This window comes from Anguilla anguilla, chromosome 10 (genome assembly GCF_013347855.1).
Source record: "Anguilla anguilla isolate fAngAng1 chromosome 10, fAngAng1.pri, whole genome shotgun sequence".
NCBI lineage: Eukaryota > Metazoa > Chordata > Actinopteri > Anguilliformes > Anguillidae > Anguilla > Anguilla anguilla.
The window spans coordinates 22,528,099-22,553,257 of NC_049210.1; the positions used below are offsets into that span (position 1 = coordinate 22,528,099).

Here is a 25,159-nt window from a genome sequence, read left to right on the forward strand (position 1 = left end):
GCAAAAATATTGTTGCATTCATATATATATATATATATATATGTGTGTATGTATAGACGGGTGACAAATTAAAGGAAAAACCAACATAAAGTGTCTTAGTAAGGTGTTGAGCCACCACAAGCCAACTTCAATGCACATTTGCATAGATTCTACAAGACTCTGGAACTCCACTGGAGGGATGGAACACCATTTTTCCAAAAGATATTCCCTCATTTGGTGTTTTGATGATGGTGGGGAATGCTGTCTAACATATCGGTCCAAAATCTCCCATAGGTTTCAAATGGGTTGAGATCTGGTAACTTCCATAGCATATGATTCACCTAATTTTCATGCTCATCAAACCAGTCAGTGACCCCTTGTGCCCTGTGGATGGGGGCATTGTCATCCTGCAAGAGACCATCTGGATAGAAATGTTTCATCATAGGATAAAGGTGATCACAAGTAGACTCAAACCATGCAAGGAAAATGCCCCCCACATCATAACAAAGCCACCGGACCCAATCATTAAAGGGGGTAAGCATTCAGGCCTGTACCGTTCTCTTGGTGTACGCCAGTGGTTCCCAACCTCAGTCCTGGAGTACCCCTGTGTATGCTGGTTTTCCATTCCAATCACAATTGCAATACCAGAATTTTAAAAAGTTTTTAACAATTAGGTGCTTTTCATGTTTAGAGATTATTAACCCACTTAAGCCACATAATGTCAAAAATAGCCATAAAAAATAAAGTTACCATGTTCATAATGTGCTTATTGTGCTTTATTGCAAACAATTACATAGAAGAGGTAACACACTGGACCAATTGACAGATTGAAATTAATCAATAGACCCCTGAACATGTAGCGGAAACATGTGAAGGATGACTCATCTGACCATATAACTTTTTTCCACATCTCTGTACACCAGTGCCTATGGTTTTTGCACCACTGAACTCTAAAATGTGTATTTGTCTTTGTAATGAGGGGTTTATGTACTACAACCCTACTATAATATCCCTCTGTGTAGTTTTTGATGGGCTGTTCTTGCTGACACAGTCTGAACATTCTGTCTTGTATTAACATTCTCAGTCACCTGAGGAAGAGTTTCTCTTCTCATCACGGTCATCAAATGAGCACTATTGACCGCAATTTCTGACCGTATTTACTGATGTCTTTCCCATAAATCTAAATGCAGATGTCTCTTTAGTCTTTGTTCCTGTTGAAACATTAGCCAGCTGAGCAGTACTTTGGCACAGGACTCAAAGGCTGTATAACAAATTATATCATTGAAGGTTTTGAATTTTTGGAATCAACAAATTTTGTAGATGCAAGTGTTCGGTATTGTTTGATTATGCCTTAACTAAGAAGAATTTATGGGTCAATTTTTACATGACTGGAATTTCTATAGAAAACATTTAACTGAGTAATATTCTTGGACTTACAAGCCAGCATTTTTCAAGTGCCTGGCTAAAATATTGACCTGCCTGCCTGTCAGAATTCCGAGAGTTTGAACTTGAGCCCATTGCCAGATGAGCACATTAAGTCTTTCAAGAAGAGGCTCATGGAACAATGCTCCTGACAAGTTTAAATAATAGAAGACCCTGCAATGGTTATTTGCTTTTGGAGCTATATGGGCCTCACTCAGTTGAAAGTTGAAAAATTCTTGGAGAAAAAACATAATTGAAAACTTTTGGGAATGTTTTTGAAAATATTGTGGGATTTTTCATAGAATGGTTTTCATAGTCACAAACACAATTTTGTGTCTCATTAAATTACACTCTTCTTTTGGAGGCCAAAAGGTCCCCAATTTGAAAATATTGTAATTGTAATATATGCTCCAAAATCTCCATATTGGGAAATCACCATTCACTGATTGTAGCCATGTTAGTGAGGAAGTATGGAAGTACACTTCAGAAGGAAGGATGGGCACACAATTTCAGGGAATGGGTGCATGAAATGGAAAACTGAAGCTAACCCAGCTAACCATATCAATTACCAGAAGTGTGCTTGCACAAATCAGATTTCAGGAAGCCCATGCCAGGAAAGGTTTTCTAGATTCTCTTTCAGAGATTGAGCATCTGGAATTGAGGCTACCTGGATGCCTGACCTGTCCTGTTGAGTATGCTGTAGAAAGGGACATTGTTAACTGATATATTAACTGAGTTAACTGAGTGTATATCATTACAGCCCTGATTAGCAATGACGCTTAACAGTGATTATGCAGATTGGTATGCATGCATGCAAAAATCTAGCACCAATGACACCTCAGGCATCTCTATAAAATTACAGTGCACACAATTGCACCTTTTGAGTAATTGCTTGTATATGCAATAGAAAGGGACAGACACAAACATACACACACAAATGCGCAGTTGCGCACTCATAGACTCATAGAGGTACATGTACACACGACATACACTCACATGAATATGCACACAAACACATTCAGGCAGACATGCACACTGCCTGTAAATTGTCATGCAGATTATGCTGAGAGGACAGTTTGGACAGGTTGTTCCATGACATACAAAGAGCTAGCTGAGAGAGTTGTGGGGAGGGGGGTTGTCAAACACTGAGTACTTAAGGACATGTACATTGTACATTCCCGAGGGGTCCTCGCAGTTTCTCAGTCTATGAGAAGAAGTGTGTTTTTGTCTGTCTGCTTGGATTTGTATGTGCATGTACGTATGTGTGCATACTGTTACAAATGCGTTCCCCACTGGCCCATTATGTATTCTAGCATTGATGTGTGAGAAATGTTTGCAACGAAAAGTGATATGTGCAGCAGTTTTCGCGAGAAAGTAAATAAATAATTGGTTCTGGCGTCAAACCCTGTCCTGAGAGTGGGGCTTACCTAGGATTCCCTGGCCGGTTCGACTTTGCCCCACAGGCGGACAGCTCACGCTGGTTAGGATTTGCTTTAGTTCGGTTTTGTTTCTCTTTTTTATATTTTGTATTTTTATAAAAACCAAGTCAGTCCCATCTTCCCATGCAAATGCGGTGTGGCGTTGCACCAGTGTGATAATACAAGTACCCGAAACAAAAGAATCCTGAGGGTGGCTACAGTTCCTTTGGCAGCTCTGTGACGTAGTTACGGGTATGAAGATTAATTAACAAAAAAAGAATTGGCCGTTTCCCTCTTCGTCCCACACCAGAGCTCATCTTGACTTCAGAACTCCTTTAAATGAGGCAAACTAACAAACGCCACCAATACAGTGTCTTTCAGCAGAATATGCAACAAGTTGCGCAAACTCATTTGCATCAGCCCGCCTTACACCTGTCTTCCACCACGCCATGTGCATTTCCCTGAGCTTATAAAGAAATCACATGGGTGCAACTCCACCCCCAAGACCACCTGGTTCACATCAATTGATGCCAGCCACCTGTTTATTTTTTTCACCAAAGAAATGGAAAGATTATATGTGGGATTATATGTGTGCGCGCGGATGCCTCATGTACTTGTAACAGTATGTGTATTGTCATTGATAGATACATGACTACCTGTTCTCCATAATAGAATGGAAAACCTATACAAATAAATACAGAATACATTTTGACAACCTATGTATTATTACATTTTATGATTACTTATTTATTATTCTCTTGTTTATTTATTATATATTGTGGCAGGCTCACGGGTGTGGGGTTTCCACGTCACCAATTCAATAACCAAACAATCACACGAAACACGACTGGAGTGAAATAGGGGGGATTTATTTAGGGAAAATTTACACAAGGAGGGGAAGGGGAAATTCAGCAACCAATCCAAAGTCCACAATCCGTTCTCGTTGTCCTTTTCCGTAATCCAGGGATATCCAAAAAACCAGGTCCTCAGCCAAAACAGTTCGGTACACAGCGGGGTTTGTCAAACAGTCCGGGTCACAACAGGTAATCACACAGATAATATTCGCTCTCACTTACTCTCCACCACACGCGTTTCCCTCACGGTACTTTGCGCCGTTTGTTCACTTCACTTCCCCTTTTATCCCTCTGCCCTTAATGGCTTAATTAGGCCCAGGCTTGCCTCGTTGGAGCAGGAAGTCCATATAAGGCTCGGGGGTGGAGCCAGCGGGCGGCAACGTATCTGCCCTCAATTACTACTCCCCTCACCTCTCCCTGCCGTCTGCCACACACCCCCCCCCTCAGCTCCGACCGGGAGGGAGGGGCGGTCCAGCTCCCTAGAGCATCCCTCCTGGAGAGGGCATCGGCATTTCCATGTGCTGCACCTGATCTGTGGATGACAGAGAATGCAAAGGGTTGTAAGGATAGGAACCAGCGGGTGACCCGGGCGTTACTGTCCTTATTACGTGACATCCAAACCAGTGGTGCATGGTCCGTTACGAGGGTGAAGTGCCGTCCCAATAGGTAATACTTCAGCGTTTCCAGGGCCCACTTGATCGCTAGACATTCTTTCTCCACAGTGGAATATCTTTGCTCCCGTGGTAACAGCTTCCGGCTAATGTATACGACTGGGTGTTCCTCACCTTCTTGTAGCTGTGATAGGACGGCCCCCACCCCTGTTTCGGACGCATCGGTCTGCACCACCAGTGGTTTGGAGAAGTTTGGAGTCACCAGCACGGGTCCAGAACACAGTACTCCCTTTAAGTCCTGGAAGGCCTTCTCCGCCTCCTCGGTCCATATCACCTGGGCGGGCAGATGGCTCCTGGTCAGATCCGTCAGGGGGCTGGCTCGGGAGGCAAAGTTGGGAACAAATCTCCGGTAGTAGCTCGTCAACCCCACAAACGTGCGTACTTGCTTCTTGGTGCGGGGGCGTGGCCAGTCCCGAATCGCCTCCACTTTCTTCACCTGGGGTTTTACACATCCCCTCCCGATCGTGTACCCCAGGTACTCAGCCTCCCGTAGGCCGAGTCGACATTTTTTTGGGTTAGCTGTTAGCCCCGCCCCCCTTAAGGCCTGTAAAACCGCATTCACCTGGTTTAGGTGGATCTCCCACTCGTTCCCGTGGATTACAATATCGTCAAGGTAGGCTGCGGCATACTCACGATGGGGACGGAGAACCTGGTCCATCAACCTCTGGAAGGTGGGTGGGGCCCCGTGCAATCCAAAGGGCAGCTTTCTGTAGTGGAACAGCCCATCAGGGGTGGCAAAAGCAGTTTTCTCCCGTGCCTCGGGAGCTAAGGACACCTGCCAATAACCCTTTGTCAGGTCAAGTGTGCTGATAAACCGGGCGGTCCCCAGCCGTTCTATTAGTTCATCAATTCGGGGCATCGGGTAGGCATCGAACTTCGAGATTTCATTCAATTTTCTAAAATCATTACAGAAGCGAATGGTGCCGTCTGGTTTCGGCACCAACACTATGGGGCTGCACCACTCACTATTTGACTCTTCGATGATTCCTGCTTCCAACATCATCTTTACCTCGTCCCTTATGGCGTCTCTCCTCGCTTCTGGTATGCGGTAGGGTCTCAATTTTACCTTTTTCCCAGGTTCAGTGATGATGCGGTGCTGTACCAGATCGGTGTGTCCCGGTTCACTGGAGAACACATCCTGGTTCTGGCCGACCAACTCCCTCAGCTCCTGCTTCTGTGCTTGGCTCAGCTGCTCCCCCAGTGGCACCTCCACAGGCTTGGTCTCTGTAGTAGTCTTCTTCGGGGGAATAGAGTATAGTACCTCACGTGCATTCCATTTTTTCAACAAATTCACATGGTAAATCTGGGTCAGATGCCTACGCCCTGGCTGTCTGACCCTATAATTAACTTCACCCACCTTCTCAAGGACCTCATATGGCCCGTTCCATCGGGCCAAGAACTTACATTCTGTGGTGGGGACCAACACCAACACTTTGTCACCTGGCTGGAAGTCTCTGCGTTGCGCCCCTCTGTTGTACACCCGCGCTTGGGCCTCCTGTGCCTCCTGCATGTGTTCTCGTACCAGGGGCCACAGGGTTGCCATCCGGTCTCTCATGTCTTCCACGTGTTCCACCATGGTTCGATGGGGTGACGGTTGCTGTTCCCAGGCTTCTTTAGCCACGTCCAGTAGTCCTCGGGGTCGTCTCCCGTACAGGAGTTCAAAGGGAGAGAAACCTGTTGAAGCTTGGGGCACTTCTCGGATCGAGAACATCAGGTAGGGTAGTAGCTGGTCCCAATTCCTCCCGTCCGCCTCCATCACCTTCTTCAGCATCTGCTTTAGGGTTCGATTGAATCTTTCCACCAATCCATCGGTCTGCGGGTGGTACACTGAGGTGCGCAACTGGGTTATTTTCATTAGCTTGCAGAGATCCTTCATGATTCGCGACATGAACGGGGTTCCCTGGTCGGTTAATATCTCGTCGGGGATGCCGACTCGGGAGAACAGCATGACTAGCTCCCGTGCGATTCCCTTGGTAGCCATGGTGCGCAGGGGGATGGCTTCTGGGTACCTGGTGGCATAATCCAAAATCACCAGGATGTATTGGTGACCTCGGCTGCTCTTGGGTAGAGGTCCTATCAGGTCCATTGCGATCCTGCTGAAAGGGACTGAAAGGATGGGTAGGGGAATTAAGGGGCTGCGAAAGTGCGGTTTTGGTGCCACCTGTTGGCACTCCGGGCAACTGCGGCAGTAATCTTCCACTGCCCTTTTCACACCAGGCCAGTAAAATCGTGCCTTGATCCGGTCTAAGGTCTTCTCCACCCCTAGGTGGGCCCCAAGAAGGTGGGAGTGCGCCAACTGCAGGACAGTTTGTACAAAGGGTCGGGGCACCAACAACAATTCCAAACATTCGTCGTTTTTCTTCACCACCTGATACAACAATTTCTTCTTTATCGAAAAATGAGGGTATGTGATCTGACTTACCCCCTCGATAGGCTTTCCATCCACCACTGTCACCTGCTGGAGAGCGCTGGCCAGGTTGGAATCCTCCAACTGGGCCGTCCCAAACCGGCCCATTAGAGAGGCGGGCTCTGGCGCCACCTCGTGATCCATTGGGAATATGCTGTCCAGACTCGCCTCACCTTCCTCCAGTCTTGCATCATCTGCATCGTCCTCAGAGAGGGGTTCTGTTGACGCCTGGGGGTCCACTTCCTGGAATCCACACATCTGGTTATCACCCCTTCTGGTGTCCCTCCCGCCTCTCCGGCTTCCTCCCTTTTGGTTCCCTCGTCTCCCCACGTCTCCGGACATACTGGTCCACAGTGGACGGAACATCGGGGAATCTCTCCCGATAAGGACCGGCACCGGTAGGTTTGGGACGACTCCCGCTGGTCCCGTGTGTTGTCCCTTTGTGGTCTGTAGGTGGAGGAGTGTGGTAGGGTAGTTCTTCGTTTCCCCGTGTATACATGTGATGGCCACGGTGTCAGTCAGGTTTGGGGACTGGGCGTAGTCGGGGCGGATCAGGGTCACCATACTCCCGGAGTCCAAAAGTGCTGTGGTGTCCTTTCCATTGGCCCTTACCGGGGTAACAGGGGTAGGACTACTTTCCTCAGCCCAGCATGCCATCAGCAACCCGCAGGGACGCCCGGTGGCTACCTCACTGGCCGAGGCCGAAGGCATCTGGACATCACGGTTTGGACAGCTCCAGGCGATGTGTCCCGGCTCACCACACTCGTAGCACTTCCTGCCGTCTGTGTTCAGGAAGGGGCGTCGCCTCGGGGAGCTGACCCTCGGGGTCCCTCCATCCTTGGTCGTGGTCCAGGCCTGGTCCTCCGTCCTTTTCCGCTCTTTCGGGCGAGTGGAGGGTTCCGCCTTCAGTGGTCGTCCGCTGCGCAGGACCTCCAAAGCCACCTGTTGACCTTCCACCAGTTCCACCAGCTGATCCGCACTCTGTGGGTTAGCTTGGCTTGCCAACTTCTTAGCTTCAAATGGGAGAGAGCGTAGAAATTTGTCAATGACCACTTTCTCGAGGGGCGTGGTCGTCAGTGGTTCCGCCGTTAGCCAGCTCTTGGTCAGCCTAATCAGATCATGCATTTGGGATCGGGGGGACGCTGTGGCATCATACGTCCAATCATGGAACCGTTGCGCCCGGCCGATCAGCGTGTAACCATAGCGGCGCAGGATCTCCTTTTTCAGCCCCTCATAATGCGTCGCCTGTTCAGCCGTCAGATCCTGATAGGTCTTCTGTGCCGCGCCTGACAGGAAGGGTGCTAGCAGGCTGGCCCATTGCTCATGGGGCCATTTCTCCCTAGCCGCCGTCCTCTCAAAGGCTTGGAGGTAAGCCTCGATGTCATCCGCTTCTGTTAGTTTCAGCAGAAACATACTGGGTTTAGGATGGGAGACTGCTGCGCCTGCGGCCACGGCAGCATGGGCGGCTGTTAGCTGGCTGAGTTCAGCTCGCAGGAGAGCGGTCTGCTGACGCTGTTCCTCCAGCAACTCCCGATGCATAGCCTGCTGCGCTATGTTGGTCTCCACTAGTTGTTTCACCAAGGCTTCCATTATGCTCCGTGTCTGTTTAGTTATTGAGCTTGGGTAGTGCCCGCATTCTCCACCATATGTGGCAGGCTCACGGGTGTGGGGTTTCCACGTCACCAATTCAATAACCAAACAATCACACGAAACACGACTGGAGTGAAATAGGGGGGATTTATTTAGGGAAAATTTACACAAGGAGGGGAAGGGGAAATTCAGCAACCAATCCAAAGTCCACAATCCGTTCTCGTTGTCCTTTTCCGTAATCCAGGGATATCCAAAAAACCAGGTCCTCAGCCAAAACAGTTCGGTACACAGCGGGGTTTGTCAAACAGTCCGGGTCACAACAGGTAATCACACAGATAATATTCGCTCTCACTTACTCTCCACCACACGCGTTTCCCTCACGGTACTTTGCGCCGTTTGTTCACTTCACTTCCCCTTTTATCCCTCTGCCCTTAATGGCTTAATTAGGCCCAGGCTTGCCTCGTTGGAGCAGGAAGTCCATATAAGGCTCGGGGGTGGAGCCAGCGGGCGGCAACGTATCTGCCCTCAATTACTACTCCCCTCACCTCTCCCTGCCGTCTGCCACAATATGTATAATCAAACCATTCAGATGTGGTTAAAACAAACATGCATGGATTCAGGTGGGGTGAATGATTTGCCCAGTCAAGAATTTTCCAGTTTTTGGCTTTGAAAAACTCCTTTGTTGCTTTAGTAATTTGTTTGGGATCATTGTATTGCTTTAAGATGAAGCACCACCCAATGAGTTTGGAGGCATTTGCTTGAAGTTGAGCAGGCAGATACTATGCTTCTGTACACGTCACAATTAATTCCGCTGCTGCTACCAGCAATTACCTCATCAACAAAGACAAGTGAGCCAATGTCTCTTTCAGCCATACATGCCCAAACCATAACAAACAGATGAAGGGGTGATTAGGATCTTGGGCAGGTCCTTTAGGCCTCCACACTTATTCTTGCCATCTCTCTGATACAAGTTTATCTTAGTCTTTTCTGTTCACAAGATCTTTTTTCCAGAACTCTGCAATCTCTTTTAGGTACTTCTTAGTAAAATGTAATTTGCCCTCCTGTTTTTTTCAGCTAACTAGTGGTTTTGCTCACCAGTGCACTCTTTCTTCTTAATGATGTTCCAAACAGTTGGTTTTGATTAACCTAAGGTTCGACGTATGTCTCTGACTTTTTTTTCGTATTTCTCAGCCTCATAATGTCTTCCTTGACTTTCATTGGTTCAATTCTGCTTCTCATGTTGATAAATGCCAATAACAGACTCAAAAGGCAATCAAAAGCTTAGATTCAAGACTATTATGTATAAATGTGCTGTAATTTCTACATGGTGAACCCAAAAAATAATTTTAAAATCTTATAATAAAACCTGAGAATCTGCATGTTAACCACGTGTGAATTTCTTATTACAAATATAAAATTGTGGAGTACAGAGCTAAATGTAAATAGTTTTGTTTGTATTCCAATAAAATTACATTAAAAGTTGAACATATTGTAGTTCAGTTTTGTGTCAGGTGTTGAGTATTAATACTCAACACCTGACACAAACCTGTATATTTTTCATGTTTGTGAAGTGGGCTGTTTTGGGCCAGAGGGGGAGATAGCAGTCTGTATCATCTGTGACTAATTCCCCTCAGTGAGAATATGATCGCTCTCCATACAAAGAGTCTTTTTCTGAGGGCTTAACGGTGGGGTCCCCGCAGTGACTCAGTGCTGGGAAATATGGAAGACATATCAGCAGTGCTGCTCCCAGCTCATTACAGAGTCTCTGCCTGCACCACAGCGGCATTAAAATCAACATTACAGCCGTTTCTACCCCGACACACCAACTTCAGAAGCATCATCCATCAGGATTGACTTGCTCCCATCTCTTGAATGCTTTTTAATTGCATGCATTTTAATGGACTTGCCACTGAATGCCAACTACTTCATTCCCATGTTTAATAAGACACCCGAGCTGCATTAGTCTCCGTGCTGTGATTTGAGACGAACACAAACTGTGCGCAGGAAATTAGTTTTTTTGTTTGTTTTTTTTTTTTGCTACAGTGAAGTGACACACTGTAAGTAAATGTCGAATTAGGGGGAAAAAAAACCTGCCTACATAAATCTATACATTACAGGTTATTACATTACATTATCGTGTGTGTGGACAAATACATATTGTTTCTTGATTTGGTTATGTACTCCACAATTTTAGATTTGTAATCAAACAATTTGCATGTGGTTAAAGTGCAGATTCTCAACTTTTTTGAAAGGGAATTTTTATATATTTTGGTTCCACCCTGTCAAAAACATTTTTTAAACATAGCCCTTCCTTTTTCTGGGGACCATAACATTTGGGACATGTTAATGTTACATAAAATAAAATAGTTATGTTTAGTATTTTGCTGCATATCCTTGCGTGCAATGACTTGAAATATGTGTGCCATAGAGCCATCACCAGTTGTTGAACATCTTCTCTGGTGGTGCTCTGCCAGGCCTATACTGCAGCCATCTGCTTCTGTTTGTTTTGGGGGCTAGTTGCCTTAGGCTTTCTCTTTAGCATATGAATCACTTTCTTAATTGGATTTAAATAGGATGAATGACTTGACCAGTAAGGATTTTACCAGTTTTTGTCTATGAAAACTCCTTTGTTGCTTTAGTAGTATGTTTAGGATCATTATCTTGATGTAGAATGAAGCACTGTACAGTCGGTTTGGAGGCATTTCCTTGAACTTGAGCAGAGAAGATGGTTCTGTATACTTCAATGTACAGTAGTACACTGTACAGTTCATTCTGTTGCTGCTATCAGCAGTTACATTATCAATGAAGACAAGTGATCCAGTACCTGTGGCAGCCATACATGCTCATACTGGAACACCACCACCACGTTTCAGGTATGCGGGGGGGGGGGGGGGGGGGGGGGGGGTGCTGGGGGTATGCTTTGAATCTTGGGCAGTTCCTTTTGAAAGTAAATGAATCTTGGTCTCATCTGTCTAAGCAACAGTAGCTCTTAGCAAACAATAACCTGGACATCCTGTGTTGTTGCAGCTAACTAGTGGTTTGCACCTTGCAATGTAGTCTTGTTTGTGAAGTATTCTGCAAACAGTAGTCACCGGCACATCCACGCCTTGTGAAGAGTGTTTCTGATTTGTCTGACAGGTCTTTGGGAATTTTTCTTAATTATCGAGGGAATTCTTTGGTCATCAACTGCAGAGGTCTTCCTTAGCATACCAGGCCCTTTGCCATTACTGAGCTCACCAATGCTGTCTTCTTAATGATGTCCAAAACGGTTGATTTTGGGAAGCCTAAGGTTTGGCTTAGTTCTCTGACTGTTTTTTTTCTCACACTCATAATGGCTGTAAATCTGTTCGTGAAGTCTTCTGCTGACAGAAGTCACTGACGTTCTCATCTCTTTGACAGGTGTTTGGGGTTTTTCTTCATTATGTTGAGAATTCTTCAGTCATCAACTGTCTTCCTTGACCTACCAGGGCCTTTGCAATTACTGAGTTCACCAGTGGTCTCTATCTTTTAATAATGTTCCAAGAAGTTTATTTTGGGGTGGTTTATATCTCTGACCATGTTTTCTTATTTCTCAGCCTTATTTATTTATGGGTGTTTTTATGCATTTTGATTTCACCAAATATAAATTGTAGCACTTATTATACATTGTCCCCCCATTTCAGGGCAATATAAGGTTTGGGACAAATGGCTTCACAGGTGACTCTGATTAGTCACGTGTGCTCAGCTGTTTCCTTCGTGTAGATATGAGAGCATTCAGCACTTAGTGTTAATTCAAGACTTTTGATTGCCTTTGGAGTCCAGAATTGTGCCAACGAAAATCAAGGAAGCCATTATGAGTTAGAGAAAAGATAAGCCAAACCTTAGGCTTCCCAAAATCAACTGGTCGGAACATCATTAAGAAGAAAGAGAGCATTGGTGAGCTGAGTAATTGTAAATGGTCTTGCATGAAGTTGCATGAAAAAAACTACAATTTTTTGGGCTTGTTTTAATAAATCTGGATGCTTGTTCTGAAGTGTAATAAGCAGCCCCATTTTTCCACATTCATGGTTACTATTGCTTACTGGCACAAGCTAACTTGTCAGTGTACCTTGGCAATGAGCTATTTCCCCTAGTTTGGAATCGCTTTTTCTTTGGCCAGATATGATACTGCTCTAACAATTTTACTTTTAGCACCCCTGCCCTAGTGTTTCTTTCATCTCCCCGCACCCTTAGCACCCCCCAGGGACCGGCAGACACCATCACGCTTCTTAACATTTTACAGTTCAACCACTAGTGAAACAAAAGTGTATAAAAATACCCTTACATAAAAGCTGAGAATGCATTTTAACCACGTATGTTTTATTTTTTTAATTGTGGAATACAGCCACAAATTAAGAAGTATGTCTTTGTCCCAAACGTTATGCATTATGGAGCTGCATTATTTATATATAAAATACATATAAATATATACATATACACTGAAAAAAACTGAGGGGGGCACATTTTATGGCACAATCTCAAACTCCAGCATGGTTTAGTACTCTGTGGATGAGAAATGGTGAAATAAGTAGGCTTAATAGAAACTGAATTTATTAATGCAATTTTGTGACAACATTTCTGTCAGCAGAACATTTATATTTATACATCACATGCAGCCATGGAAATATGTTTTTACACTAGAGAACTTGGATTTGCCCCAGAACAAAGCATTGTATCAATCATTGTCCTTTCATTTTTCTTTGCTGAATAAATTGTAGCAATGGGCCATTAAAAAAGATATATTTCTTTTAAATCACACAAGGGGATATAAAGTTTCTGACAAAAAGTTTCTCTATCCCCATCAATAAATAAAATCAGCCTTTCTTGTGAGCACATGATTGATTACTTAGTTTCTCTTTGTTGCTGAAATCACATGGTCTGGATTTTTCTGACAAAAAACTGCTTGTTAATGCCTGTCTTGGTGGTGAACAGAGATTGTTTTGTTGTCTTTGAATGGAAACGTAGCTTGCGATTCAAACTGCAGTGCCTGTCCATGATTTGTTTTGCTTTTCCCACTTTGATTGGATTGATTCTGATGTGTATAACCACTGATGTAATGTTATATGGTGCTGAAATTGCTGCTTTTCAGCTCTGATAGCCCTGAGCTCTGGTTAGAAACATCGGTTACAACGGCTCAGAGGACACCTCTCTGTGCCTAAAACGGCGACGATCTGTCTTCCCTCAATTTCTCTCCGGGTTTGAATCGAAGCCGTTTGGTTTCCTTTTGAAAATGAAAGAAACTGAACCATGAAGGGCTATGAATCATTAATGACCTGGCCGCCGTTGCCCTCAGTGATGTTGTGAGTAGACGTCTTCCCGGCAGCGCCAGCAGGTTGGGCGTGGGAGTGGGCGCAGGTGTGTGCAGGGACACTGGCAGACGGGCACGCGGCGCCACAGCGGGTTGGTGTGGATGTGAGTTCAGAGTGCGCTTGTGGTGCCAGCTTGGATTAGGGTGAGTGAAGGAGATGTGGGCTTGTTATGGAGGCACTTAACTGTCACTGGGCTGTCAGTCTGACCGCAAAGCTCCAGCCATCGCAATCAGCTTCAACCTGCTGACAATAAACTTTAGTAATGGTGACAGCTGCCCTGCAGATGGGTGTGTGTGTGTGGTTGTGTATGTGTGCGTGTGTGTTTGTGCAAGAGAGAGAGAGAGAGAGAGAGAGAGAGAACAAAAAAACAATCTGTTTTATTCATTCATCAGTCCAGAGAAAATACATTTTCTCCTGTTGCATCCAGGAATTATCATACGCAGGTGCCTCACGGATAACTTACATAAGAGATAAGCAAAAATAATCACCAGATGAAAACACCACGCTCGCATACAATATGTATCAGTGGCGCATCAAAACACCGCTCAAATATTCATCGCCAACTCTGCTTCACACGCGGTGTGCTGGTTGCCATTGATTACATGTACCGTCAAAATGGCTTTGGCTTGAGCAGAAAATATAAAAGCTGCTTCAGTTGTGGTTATGATCAAAAGACAACCATATCTCTATGTGAGGCAGGGGATGTTTTCAAAAGCACTATCAGACTCCTCTGATCGCTTACGCTTATAGATAGATTGCCTAAGAGAAGCCGTGCGTATCGCCTTCACAGTCTGCTGACACACCAGCTTCTTCTCAGCTTCAGGGAGCTCAGGGTGACACAGGGTCGCCTTCAGCTCAGGTCTGTGATACAGCTCTGGAAAGGGTCTCACTTTTTAATTCTATTTATAATGGTACCTTTATAATGGAGCAGATGGTGGAAACTAAATGGGCTAAGTCGCCTTTCCCACATGAACGGGGAGGATTCCTCGCATGCAAAGCATTTGTAGCCTCTTTTGATCCGCTGATGTCTTTGAGTGACTGTTGCAACTCCCGTGAAGGTGGAACTTAGTAACTTGCCTGATTTTGTTCGGTGAAAAAGCAACGTCAGTCACCTTTCCACCTTTAACGGCCCCCACCCGACCCACCACAAATGCTATGTCCTCAGCCTGTAGATATCTCTGACATCTGTTTTGGGACCATGAGTAGTTATAAAAAAACTAAGGAAACACCAGGTCTTTCCTGGTGAGTAGAACAGCCTTAGTGCGGCCACCCACTGTGCAGGCATACAACATTGCACTGTGTGTGTGTGTGTGTGTGTTTGTGTTTGTGTTTGTGTGTGTATGCATGTGCGTGCGTGCATGCATGTGTGTGTGTTTGTGTATGCATGTGTGCAAGCATGCAGATATGTGAGTATGTGTGTGTAAATGTCTGCGTAACTATTGAATGACTGAAAGGTCATAATGCCTTCCAGTTTGTTATGTGATGCTCTGCGATGTAACGCCTTTGAACACAGCAGCCAGTTTTACTTTTCAATGAATTATGTTGTAGCTGTCAATGAAAGTTAAGGGCCATTGTAAAAAGTGCATTTTTCTGATTAGATCCACATGTACTATTTATTATTTTATTTATTCTTTATTGTCCAAGATTACTGACAAGTCCACCTGCCCAGTAAAACTGATTGATATGTGCCATAAAAGTGAAACGATCAAGGACTGAATTAAAGCAATGTTCTCTTGAATCCATTTTTAGTACATAATAACAACAATAAAAAAGAATTTCTATCAATCATCAATCAATGTGGTAATTAAGTGCCATGGCCTTAAATCAGCTGGTAATGGGCTAGGAGGTGAAAGGCAGTTAAATGTTGCTGTGGATTTGATAAGCTCTTTGATCCTCGGCCAAGGATCAAGACTACTTACTCTGATGCACATCTGTCGCTACGGTAACAAGCGATGTGCTGACTGAAGGAGCCCGCTGTCTACACTGTGTATATTTCATCCTGGAATAGAAATATCTGATGACCTTTAAATACAATTATAATTAAAATAATTATTTAAAAAGCCTAGTTCAAATACCTAGTTCTTTCCCTTTGGGGAATTGTTTTCTGCAAAAGTAACCTACCCTGAGGATAGATTCACAGTTTGAAATGTACCATTCATTAATTTTCATTTAATGTTGTTACATCCAAGGATGTATTTATTGTCAATCGGTCCAATTGTCCCCTTCTAATTTGTTTCCGTCTGTCTGGCCGCTCTCTCTCTCTATATATATCTTGTTTCCGCCTTTGTCTCTCTCCTCCTGGCAGGTTGCTCCACCCACTACAACGTTGATTGAGGTAACAAGCTGCAGGTGTGGGAGAGGGCGGGACAAGCATAAATACCTGGGAACTGAGACGTGGGTTGTTGGACTCCTTTCTCCTGCCACCAGACTATCCCTAGAGCAGTCATACCTAACAGTTGGGAAAACTACTTTGGCCTGTTGTGGCTCTTGGTGTTGTGTGGAAAACTAAATTATTAAAGCAGTAAACAGATTCCAGATATTCTTCCCAGGAAGCTGAGTAGGGAGTGGGTGCCATTTTGTTTAATTATATATATATATATATATATTTCTCTTGTTTAAGGTTAGAAAGGGAGGAAGGTAAGATTCTTTGTTCTTTTGTTCTCCTTTGGTGTTTGTGTTTTATTAGGGTATTTAGTTTCCTATTTTCAGGTGGATGCATTTTGTTTATTATTTTGGCCTGGCCCAATCCTGATGTTTGTTTTTCATGTCTGCTTCCTTAATAAATTGTAAGATTTTTGTTGGGAAATCTGGTTGTGGTCTGGTTGTCTGGGGGTGGGAGAAGGGACTCCATCCACATATTTTATGTTACGGCTCAACCCTAGACTGGGACGTAACAATGTGCATAATGATGAATTTTTTTTTTTTTTTTTTTAATTGACTCCAGGACTGCTTGTTGTAAATAGGACTGATTTTAAATATTATCGCAGGTATCTGCAGAAGCACTTTGATAATTACTTTCTCCAGGGAACAATGGCTTTAGCACACCTGGGATTTGAACCTAGGTACCTCTGGTCACTGTGAAATCTCTTTAGAAAAGCAATTAGAATTGATCTGACCATGTAATGCGTTCAGAGGCACTAACGATGTCTGTAGACGATGAACAAACATGGAGAAAATGCAGTCAGCCGGCCAACTTCACACCAGCATTATACAGCCATTTTGTGAATGGCACACTCAATGTCTCCCCTGTGCAGTCACCCTCTGGGTCCTCTGTAATGATAGCTGAGCATTGTTGAAACGCATGGTAGCATTGAAAAATTCTCATTGTGCTGAGTGCATGGTGCTTGTTGGTCAAGGTCACGCCTGTCTCTCTTGGTTAAGTGCCTGCCGAGGCCCCCACACCCTACCATGGCTGTCCTCCAGAATACTGGTCTTTGGAAATGTGCGTGGTTCATAGGAATTATTGTTATTATTATTTATTTTATTTTTTAAAATTATTATTATTGACTCTAAATTTCCCATAGGTATGAGGTATATGAGTGAATGGCGTGTGTGTGCCCTGTGATAGATTGTCCAGGGTGTATTCCTGCCTCTCAACCAGTGCACACTGGGATTGGCTCCAGCACCCTCCGCAATCCTGACGAGGATAAGCGGGTATAGAAAATGGATGGATTATTATTATTATTATTATTATTAGTGGTAGGCTAGCAGTGGTAGTAGTAGTAGCAGCAGTAGTAGTAATAATAATAATAATAATCATGTACATTTCAGTTATTTTTTCACCTTGTTAACACACTGTTTAACTTGCAGATTTGTATACAGCTGAATATCCAATCCAAAAGATTTATTCACTCACTCGTAAACTAACATCTGTGTGTGTGCTTCGGAAATAGGTCAAAACTTTTTCCCAAATATCATTATGACGAAATCTCATTTACAGAGTCGCAATGTGGAGTAGTGATGTAACCCATGTGACTCTCCTCACCCATCAAAGCACCCAGCCATTTAATAAAATATCAGCCAATCATATGGCCATTTGAAACTGTGAGCAACCAGTTACTTTATGTTTTACATCATATCAGCAAATTTAAGTTAAGACAATGTTTGCCTAATATTAAATGCTAACCTGCATGTTTTTGGCAAATTTTTCTGTTTACTTGACATTGCTTTCACTAATGAGTAAACGTTTACAAATGTTAGCGAATGTTATTGCAGTTTACATGCATATAATCATTATATAATGTCTGCTTATTTATTTCAAACGGGTCTGTTGATGGATCATATGCAACCAATGGGAAATATGTCACTTTGTGCCCCTCCATGTGTGTAGTGTAACCCATGTCTCTGCACGTGCGTGAAAGGCTGTCGATTGAACATTCTCTGCCCCTCCATTTTCCAGGTCAGTGGTTCAATTTCAAATTTGAACGGCTGCAAATAAAAGCAATTTCCATGTGGAGGGTGCAGTACATTTCACAGCCTATAAATTTAATCACGCCACTGCTCAACAAAAGCCAGGGACACTACTGTCCAATTGTTAATAGGATGCCTCTGCAATAGAGTGAAAATCTACTATGCCTGTGGTGTCGTACAGCTGGGTTATAGTGCTTTAGTATTTTAGACTCAAGACTTTCATCTTCATTAACAAATTCCGGTCTCCGTTTTGTATTTACGAACTGTTTAATTTCTGTGAATCATAAAGGCATGACTAATGAACCGGGCAGTACCTGATGATTCCAAAAGGCTGACGGACCATTGAGTAAGCAATGGTAGCAATGGTAAAACTCTGTAATTTCCTCCACTGGAGAATTCTGACATTGCACTTTCATCCCTTGTATTGTTATTCCTCATGAACTTGAGTATGTAGCTGTGTGTCTGGAATTGATGTGCAAAGTTGTTTGATAACTTCAACTAGCTTTTGCGTCTCATTGGGAAATCTGCGTATGTCAAACATGGGTCATCTGTATTGGACAGGTGACTATGGAGTAGAGATTTTTGTAACATCATCTTTGTTTATGTGTGTGTCTGTGTGTTTGCTGAATTGTATTTGTGTGCAAGCTCCTATTCTGACAGTGATCTGACCTGTTACTCAGTTTGCCCATTCAGTCTAATAGTCTCGTTTTAGAAACCCATTTCTCAAACCTGTTCTCACATCTAGGGACAAGAACATCCTCTATCCTTATGCATTATTTATTTCCTTAGCAAAAGCCCTGGATGGTTCAAAGACCGTGTTTATCTGATACCCATTTGAACCAAAGGGATTTTTTGCCTGTAGCCACAATAAACTGCAGGGCATTTTTCCTCAACTCAATTTTGCTTTTATTTTTAACTTAGAACTCAAAGGGTAACCTGGAAACAGATTGGTAACACCCACATCAACACCTCTGAATTTTACTCACTAACTGTTTAAACACCTGGGAATTTTATCAACAGCTTTTTGAACAACCTTTTTTTTATCACCAACGCTTTGGCAGCAATAGCATCCCTATGAGATTTACAGTAAACCCGCCGTTCCCTTCCAGGCTCTGGAGCGCAGTTAACCATTGGCTAATCCAGCGATCTCATTGCTGATCCAGTCTGCATTAATTGGAAGAACAGTTTACATCTCCCCTATGTTCCACTGCTACCGTTTATGGAAAAGCGCTGTTAAATGATACCGATACAAATTTTTGAAAATTATGCCTTTATTCTGTCTTTTTAAAACGTTTTATTGCTTGCGGTTGCACGAGAAGAATCCATTTTGCAATGAAACAGGGTAAGTTTCTGAAAGGTGGTACTGAATTCTTGGGCTCTGCTCCCTAATTCAATTCCACCCAGCCTCCGCCAAGTTCCTCTATTTAACTGTGACAAATCTGGATGTCGGGGGACAAGCACACAATGCATTCTCTACAGCTCTCCAGTCAAAGCCTTTTTGCCTTTTTAAAACCCATCTCACAGTCCCAGCCATGGAAACGACAGCTGATCTAATGTGCGTGTAAACAGGAAGTGAGCAGTCGTTTGTGCCTGCACGGGAACTAATCACATAAATTTGATAATGTGGTTAATGTCACCGTCCTTTCATATGCTAAAATGGGCCGTTGTGGCTCGAGGAAAGTAATGAAAGTGTAATTGCTGTTCGACACATTCGAAGAGCCAAAGGAAAAAGAAAAAGCTGCAATGCCTTCATTTATGTTTTCAAATCACACCAAACTCACAAAAGCTTTCAAATGTAAATTTGAATGTTAGGGTGCTGTATTTTAATTTATAAAGCTTGGAGGAAATATGCATTTCCCTTTGAAAAAGAATAGTGTTTGAATTCCTGAGAATTCTTTAATCGGTCGGCACTCTCATTTTCATTTCAGAACATAAAAGACACATTTTCATAGTCCGCGGTACACTTAAATCAGACCAGTGCCCTGATTGAACAACAGGAAGTGAGTAGTTTTTTTTTTTCACCTGGCAATTGATTATACACAGATTAATAGAAAAGAATGGCTATAATTGCATAAGATGTGTTATGAATGCAAATAAGCGCCTCTCCTTAATTTTCTATCTTACTCCAGGTGTTAAGAAATGCCTTTGATCAGATGTGAAGGTCTAACCACGTTCAGTCATCAGTTACACAATGCTTCCTGACAGCCGTAATAGTTGAAAAGATGGCTGGCTTTCTCCTCGCGGCTGGAAAGAAATTGAAGACCTGTAGAAATTATGACAAAAATGAATCAGCTTGTTTCCAGTTATATTCTTAATGTGCAGCTGGATTTTTTGGAAAGATGACTGGAAGCGTGGTTTCATTCTTTGAGAATTATTTGCATCTTTCAGCCGCTTTGCTTTCATTATTTTAAAAAGCGTATTCATTCATGCTAGAAAAGGTTATTGTGCTCAGTAAAAACTGAATACAGGTGTGTGAGGCTAGGAGCCAGCAATAGACAAAGCAGCAGAGATACATGTATTAATTTAGCATAGCACTTTTTAGCAGGGATGTTTGGGATGGTTTCAGCCATGCAGCTTTAATATAAAATATTAAAAATCATCCAATTCTGTGAGTTGTGGACTTATCAAGAAATATTGTTACGTCCATTTGCTGTTCATTCAGTTGATCTTTTCTATGGATGAATAGTTCCTTTTAATACAGTCATTATTATTCATGCACCTTTATTTGTACACCAAATTGAAATGAATCATTTTTAAAACAACAAAGGTAAATTTACAATGAATGCTGTTGAATCAGCACTTCGGCTCAACTTCAAAAATGGTTGTGTCTGATACCAGCTTTTTAATTTATTTTTGCATTCAGAGATCACTTCATACCAAGGGTTTTTTTTTTTTTTTTGAGTAAAAAAAAAAAAAACAAATAAATAAATAACTGTGCTCAGACAACTGAGATGGGGCACAGTCACAAATGTAAACTAATGCAGCAGACAAGATAAAATAAAATAAAAAATATATGTTTTGATGGCTGCTATGATGGTGAACTGTCAAATTTCACAACAAAAAATTTACTTTCTGCACCTTTATAAAATGAATGATTTAAGACAAATAAAAATAATTAGTCCTAGGCTTAAACATTTATCAAAAAGAAAGACATGCTATCTCATTGTAGGCTATTGCATATTAGGACCACATTTTAGGCATCCTCATTCAGGTTCTGTGCAAGGAAGCCATGCACTTTGTAGGGGTTCAGGGGATACCAAACAGATAACTACAGCTACATTTACACTGCAGTTTTTAATGCCGAAATTAAATTTATGATGATGTCTGATAGACATCATTATGGAGAACAGTGAAATTATGATGATGCTATTGTGACAGAATATGGTCATACTGTCACAACAATATCTAAACAGTTGACTCTCAAGAGATTTTTTTTTAATTTTTTGGCAAAAAATCAACAGACTGTTTGCTGCTCTGTTTGGTCTGTTGCTTTTAAATCAACTTCAGTTGACTTTGAAACACAATAGAAATGATTAACCGATTACTTCCTATTTCAAAAGCATGAGATTACTTTCAGAACTCTGTCACTCTTTCCCCTCTCTCCTAGTAGTGCCATCCTGGTGGCTAAATTCAAAGTGGAGCCTACAACATCAAGAAGGGGAGGAGGTGTATGCGGTAGAGAGAGTGCATTTTAGAATATACATATACAGAAGCAGATGGCATTACAGTTGTTCTTCATTCTATAATTGAAAATACACAAGCGACTGCTTTTTAATAGACAACATTTACATACCACAAAACTGAAAAATGGTATGTTTCAAAAACCCATCACTGTGTGGATTTTCATAACTGGTTATGCGATGATCGTGACAGCCCTAGTGCATAGTTTATTCCATTGCAAATGAGATCATTAGGCATAGACTGTATGAAACATACCCATGAAATACTGTATGTATATAAACAAAGCCAAACAACACTTTTACCTTGTGCAATTTAAATCCACCTTCTGTGCGCAACTCAGTGGTGTCAATCCCTCACAAAAAAGTTTAAAAGTACACTTTTCTAATCAGCAAGGTACAGGTAGTGTACTTAAAGTGCACTTTCACTTTATAAACGTAAACTTCTATCATTGTTCAAGATACTTTGTCTACCCATTTAGGATACAAAGTTTAGAAGCAGTTCATAAATTGAATACTTAAAGCATAGTGCCAGGAACTACTATAAGTATACTTAAAATGGTGCTTAGAAATATAGTTTAAAAGTAAATGTGACGTACTTAAATATACTTTAAAAATTCAACTTTTATGTACTACTTTAATAAGGGATACAATACTCTCCAATTACTTTCTCTGGTTGAATACTTTGTTGGACAAGCCATTTCAGATCATAGATTAGATGACATTCCATTATAATCTCTGCTAAATTGGAGCTGAAGATAATTTTCTCTGTCTCTTCTGAGATCATTCCATCTTTTCTTTACATCGGCTCCATCACATTGAACAGCCCCTACAGTGCTGACTTCACATGTGATTGAGATCCCCAAATGAGACCAGTGGCACCATATGGTGGTGGGGAAAGTTGGATCCAAGGGCCCTGACTGGCAGTGGCCCAAATGGAAAAAAGAAACCGGTTTCTTTTTCTGGGGTGGCCTGGTTGGTGGGGCCCAATGTGAGATCTTTTCGTGGGTCCCAAAATCCATAGCAGCACCCCTATCTGAGACCTTTCTGTGATGGTTAAATTTCTCAAAATTAGTCTTGGCACATTCGCATTGCCTCACGTTGCCGAGGTCTCTGTTCACCTGACATTGTTTTCACTTGTTCATGGTTGTGTGGTTACTTTATTTTGCATCAGTGCTTGAGTGAACCGGTTGTTAATGTGGCATGGATAGCATTTGTACTGTAGCACAATCAACAGCATGTTGGTATTTTTTTATGAGTGGATCTACCCTAATGTGTCTAAACCTATTTAAAAAGGCAGCTTAGAGCTACATTAAAATTCAGAGTCAAATGGTTTGTTGGAACTGTCACTGTGTGCCTGCTGAAGGCTGAGCCCCTGAGCATCAGAGCATCTCTGTTTACGCTTTAAAAAATAAATATAGATGATTGCCTTATCCACATTTTTCCCCGGTTGAAAATCCCCAATCGTATACTGCTATATTCATTCATCTCCACAGCCGATGCAGGGGAAGCTGCACTGAAACATGCAATGTTGCCAGCTGCTTCTTTTCACATTACAGCTTGCAAACTAAGACATGAGAAGATGCTACATGTGCAGTTTCAGCAAGGAAACCACCGGTGACCAATTGAGCAGTGGGGGTCACTGCAGATCAAGCAGATGTGGATCCCAGCTTACTGAACCCTCCCTCACCCTGGCCGACGCTGCCATGATTTACGCATCACCCTGAGGGGCTACCAGTCGCAGTGTGTTCTGGCGAGATTAAAATTTAATCCTGGACCACAAGGCCCATCAATTCACTACAAGAGTGCCTTTACAAGATGAACCAGCTGACAATCCCTGCTAACACTTTTTAACCCAGCTAGTTATTTACTTATAAATCTTACCTGTGAGAACATAAATCTTAAACATTGCTCTGTTAATCACAGCCTTCCCTTTTTCCCCACTGCAACCAAGAACAGTACAGCCAAGCTGTGAACCAAAATATTTGGTCCGCTTGGAGCAGCTGACCTCCATGCAGTTCACTGTCATGGAGAAAAATAGACAGTACAAAACTAAAACATCAAGTGAATTTACATTAGTATTTAGTATGTGCTAATTTTTCATGTTTATATGATTTCATTGAAGCTGTTCTGAGAGTTGAATATGGATAAATCTAATGGACATGAAAGAAACGAAAACAACATAGTTTTATTCAAGATCAGTTCTTGGTGAATTAGTATCGTAGGCTACAGCTATAGCTAACAGGCTGTGTTAGAGAGACACTTAATTAATATAAAATATGTAGGCTAACATTTGTGGTAGGTGAGCTGGCACTGAAGTGTGGCACTTGAACTATAATTGAGAAACTTAAGTAGATGGCTACATTTGGGGCTTATGAGATTGCAGTCACATCAGGATACTAAACTAGTCCTAAGCTGTTATGATAGTTGTTAGGTTTCTGCAATCAATGCACAAACCTGGAGAGCAATCTGATCCAATTCAATATTTATTTTTTATTTTTACATTGTGTTCAATCAACAATCAAAATAGCAATAATGTTATTTTCTATCATTATATCCCATGGATCTTAAAAATAGGTACATGGGCAAGTGTTTTGTTGTCTCCCCAGAAAAATGTTTGTCTTGTAAGGCACTGTCCATAAATTCATCCTTCTGTTGATCAATTGGAAAAAGTGCAATTAGAGCCTAGCTTGTCAATCAATACTGTTTCCTTACTATTACTTTCCTCCTTCTATCTATGTGTTTCCTTGCTGATTGTAGGCCTACACTGAAAATATTACACATTTCTGAACGTAAGAGTGTTTGAAGACTTAATGTAGCATTGTCTAAATCTCAGGAACCGTGCACTCATTATAAAGCTCAAGGGACCACTGATACAAAAACTGAGAAACCCTTATTTGCAAATCCTGTTAACCAGCATCTTTTACAGATTATCACATAATAAGATTTGATGAACAGCAGTATAGCGGTATAACTATCAGCATTTTTTATATATCTATAAACTGTCACTGTTAACAATGGTATGGTACGTACATAATTATTGTAAAAGGTATGAAAAATAATAAAGGGAGAAAGTTGTGCTGTAACAACAGTCACTTTGTACTGCTGCATTCTCTAGAGTGAAGTGTCACTGAATTCAGATACTGTAGACACACAAACACCCGTACCCATACGTGCAGTACAGTCATGAATGCCCAAACGCACACGCCCACTCATACACAATGAATGCACACCGACACTGCAGTCAACTGTTGAGTTTCTTAGCATTTCGAAAACTCTGTCTTCCCGTTTTGTGCACTGTGGGGGTCACTATGCACTGGGCTCGAGCCGGGTAAGGCAGGTGGGGTGGGCGATGAAAGCGGGGGAAGGCAGGTGACATGGCAGTCCCCGCACATCCGTTCAAA

At 42.6% G+C, this 25,159-nt stretch overlaps 1 protein-coding gene across 5 annotated transcripts in view; it reads left to right on the top strand.

The window, feature by feature from the left end:
- The window catches only part of LOC118206226 (astrotactin-2-like), a 466,985-nt gene that overhangs the window by 54,549 nt on the left and 387,277 nt on the right, over positions 1–25,159 (top strand). The gene's annotated exons all lie outside the window — the stretch shown is intronic.